A 3,791-nucleotide genomic window follows, 5' to 3' on the forward strand; every position below is an offset into this window, starting at 1 on the left:
AATCATGGCGATGTATTTTCTTTCAGGTGTGGAGACTCATCAAGTCTTGGACATGATATTGTGGATGTAGATGAACAGGTTCGCCTTTTGTATCTTTTACAAGTTTTGAGTTTTTATTAGGACCATATTGTTTAGTGTCAAGAGGCGTATATATGAAAACCACTTTTAAGATAGTTTTTTTAATAATGAATGTCAAATAATCTTACTTTAATGATAGTTGTTTTTTTTCCCAATTTATGGCATCTATATTCTTCTTAATTCTTGCATATGGGCATAAGAGTTTTGAGTGTAACTGGAAAAGAGAAGGGTGTAGTGGACCTGTTATAGTTTGATATGAGTATTAAGACAATAAAATTCATTATGGAATCCAACAATTTTATAGTTTTAGATAATTCATTGGTTAACATCTACAAATTATACCTTTTTTTCATTAATATTAATTACATTTGATTGAGTATGTAGTTTTAGGAAAGTGTGAATGGGCCATTATCTTTCAAATGTCTTGAATACCCTTACATAAAGGCCAGTGTATGATGATCACCGCCTCGATATGCATGTTTCTATCCATGTTTTGTCTAGCGACTTCAACGTATTACCATGAATGACATTTTGGTAAAGTAGCATTTCAAGCTGACCAAATTTTTCAAGGCCTTTAAAATTAATGCTTCGTTTGTATTTTATGACCTCAAAAGTTTAAAGCATGGATAGTAATACTATATGTCAAAAGCTATATTGGTTTGACCTTTTTGGTCACTGATTATTAATGTCATGTATCAAATTACAACATTTGTTTTTTCAAAATTTGAATGTTAAGAAACATCAAAGTTTTATTATAGTACTGTAAGTAATAAAAGATATGCGTTATAAATTATATTGAAATCCTATCAATTTTAAATATGTTTGTTCGACGTTTATCCTCGAAATTTGACCAGATCAGTCATTGGCACATCGGCTCTAATTATTTTTCTTTTTCATTCTTCGCATTAACATAACTAAAGAAACGTGTTACTTTAAGTAACTAATCATGCAACTTTGTCAAATTAACTGTAAAATTAGCATATAAAAATCATTTAGAAATTTTCTACTTCTAGATTTCGGATTTAATATACGTATCTTGAAATTATTGTTTATTGTTAGTTCTATAATCTTTCAGTTTATTGATGATGCCTAACCCATTATATTAATATGGTATTATGCGGATTTTGAAGTATCATAGGCACTAGCATTCGTATGCGCGACTTCTTGATACAGCTGATGAATAAGATCAATTACTTGAAGTAGAATCACAACTTGAGTTCAGGAGCATGTTAGCCAATCTCTCTTTTGTTTAAATTTAATTAGAGTGCAAGTGCCATTTATATTCTTTTTATGTTATGATTTTTGAAACTTCAACTTTCTTGCTATCAGGTATCATTTGTTGTTGTGTATAGAAAGATGAGGGCTAAATTCTTTTTGCAGATGCATGGCCACAAGATGACAAGGACAAGCAAACCAAATCTGACCCAAAACAAACGTTGAGGTGGCACAAGGTGATTGAATTTGTGTATAAGTATATTGGTCTTTTTAGTTAACATGGTTTCATGTAGGGGTTTATAGCTTTTTGACATATAGGTACTTTGAGCTATTTTGAGGTTACACTTAAAAGTTTATTCAGTGAGTGAAGGCAATTCTTACAGATTCCTACTTTTGCTATGAGTTCTTTTCGTATTTCTGAAATTAGTGCATTGTTACCTTTGTGATGATAATTTTCTATAAGCATCATTTGTTTTATTACAATTTGGCTTTTATATTCAAAAGAAGTAAACCTTCAACTTCTAAATAAATACACCTTTTTTATTTTCCGATAATGTTTTGTTTAACTTATTCGACTTTATAATACATCTTGGTCCATCTAAAATCAACAATATTATTTATCCAACTCGTGTATCACGGGGGTTTTTAACCTAGTTATATTATATATATTAATTATGATATCTCACAAAATCCTAGTGTGCTAGCGCTACTACTTTCCATGCGTAATATACAAGTACTTGAAGCCTTTTAGTTTTATTCATCCCTCTTTCTTTCTTTCTTTTCTATTCCCTTTCCAGAGACCACCGCCATTTACATGTCGACTGAGAGTGAATACAAACGTTTCCCTGCCGTTGTCTATGGCGACAGTGGAATATGCGGTGCCTTCTGTTATTGCTTTGACTCAATCGATGATGGTCACAATCTGACTGGGTGTTGCTTTGTCGTTGCCCGACAGTCTATGGCGGCCACTGAATGACATTGCATAAAGGTTATGATGATGAGGTTTGCCTCCGCCTTTTTGTATATTGAAGGCGATGATGATACTTTTCCTTTGCCACGATTTGCATTGGTTTTTGTTAATTCGATTTCAATTTGTAGGTGTATTTATTTGGGGGTTTAGGTCATTTATGGCTTTTTTGGTTTTCTGTTTATGGGCGCTTTCTTTTAATTCGATTATAGTTTTTAGGGATTTTCAATTTGGGATAGAAGTTAACTTTTGGCACTTTGGATTGCTGTTATATAATACATAAATTTTGTTCATCCTTCACGTTTATAAATGAATTATAGAATTTATTTGGACAAACAAATTATAACTCTTGATGTTAGATTGCAATACCTGTGTCAGTTTGTGCATCAGGTATTACTAGCTAGGCTTCTTTAAGTTGATCTGAATTTGCAGCAATTATGCATTTTGCCTCTTATCTCCACCGAGGGATAGTTTGGTAGAATACTTATTAGAGCTTTCAACTAAGTTATATAGTTTATTCATGGATTATCTCTATTTTGGTGCAGAGGGCCGGTAGTTGAACTTGGATGTGCTAACTACTTTTATCATCATAAAGGAACATATCTCACCACTGTGATATGGTTTCTTATATTGAACTTCAGAATGTATACCGGCAAGATTTGATAAAATTACTTTGTGGTTTTTATAGTGATAAACTTCACCTTCTTCTTTATATTCAAGGTGAGGATTTCAATTTCTAAACTCTTGGTTTCAAAATTATTATTCAAGCGAGTTTGTATGAATGTTTATATGGAAAGTGAGGTGGTCTTTGTGGACTTGCGAATTCAGTTTCCAACTATTGATATACCCGGCACAAATATGACGTAAGCGTTGTTAACAAAATGTGCTCTCGCTGCAACGCGCGGCGGGAAAAATTCTAGATTATGTTCAATTACAAAATGCTATAAACTTCATACTGTTAAAAATTTTTAAACAAAAGTTTTTAGGATGTTTAAATTCACCATGAATATATTTTCAAGTCATCTTCTTTTTCATACAATTTAGTGTTTTAATTCTTAAACGCAAGTTTTCCAACCAGATAGCGACTATCAGATCGATTTGAGGATTTGATGATTGGCCATGCTTTAGCACTATCAGGTATGGTTTTTAGCTTGCTTTTTTTCTATGTACATTGTTGTTTTCCTTGATTTTATATTCATTAGATTCTTGAGGTAGTATCAACTAAACAAGAGTTCAATATGATTGTTGTTTTGTGTTTGGAAATCTATATTGAGAGTTTTGTTCATATTTTTTTTGTTGCAGGATCGGCCAGGTGCCCATCACGGTCGAGAAAACCGAGTGCCAATCACGGAAAGTGGGAGGTATACAAGTGTTTTGTATTAGTGAATTATAAAAGATGGAATACATAAAGATATTACGTTAATGAAGAAAGAAAACCCGCTGCGAAGCGCGGGGATAAATAACTAGTTATTCATTATTCATGAAATCCTCAATTTACAACCACACATGTGTAATGTTTCCTATCTTATAA

General features: G+C 32.2%; 1 long non-coding RNA gene across 1 annotated transcript; it reads left to right on the top strand.

Moving 5' to 3' along the window:
• The first annotated feature begins 1,224 nt into the window (after positions 1–1,224).
• On the top strand, positions 1,225–1,814 carry LOC143635284 (uncharacterized). Its single transcript, XR_013154025.1, has 3 exons — positions 1,225–1,306; positions 1,408–1,529; positions 1,612–1,814. It is a non-coding gene; the product is annotated as an uncharacterized LOC143635284 (long non-coding RNA).
• The last annotated feature ends 1,977 nt before the right edge of the window (positions 1,815–3,791 follow it).

Source organism: Bidens hawaiensis, unplaced genomic scaffold, assembly GCF_021521415.1.
Source record: "Bidens hawaiensis isolate Kalapana, Puna unplaced genomic scaffold, B.hawaiensis_p1.1 tig00007427_1, whole genome shotgun sequence".
NCBI classification, from domain to species: Eukaryota; Viridiplantae; Streptophyta; class Magnoliopsida; order Asterales; family Asteraceae; genus Bidens; species Bidens hawaiensis.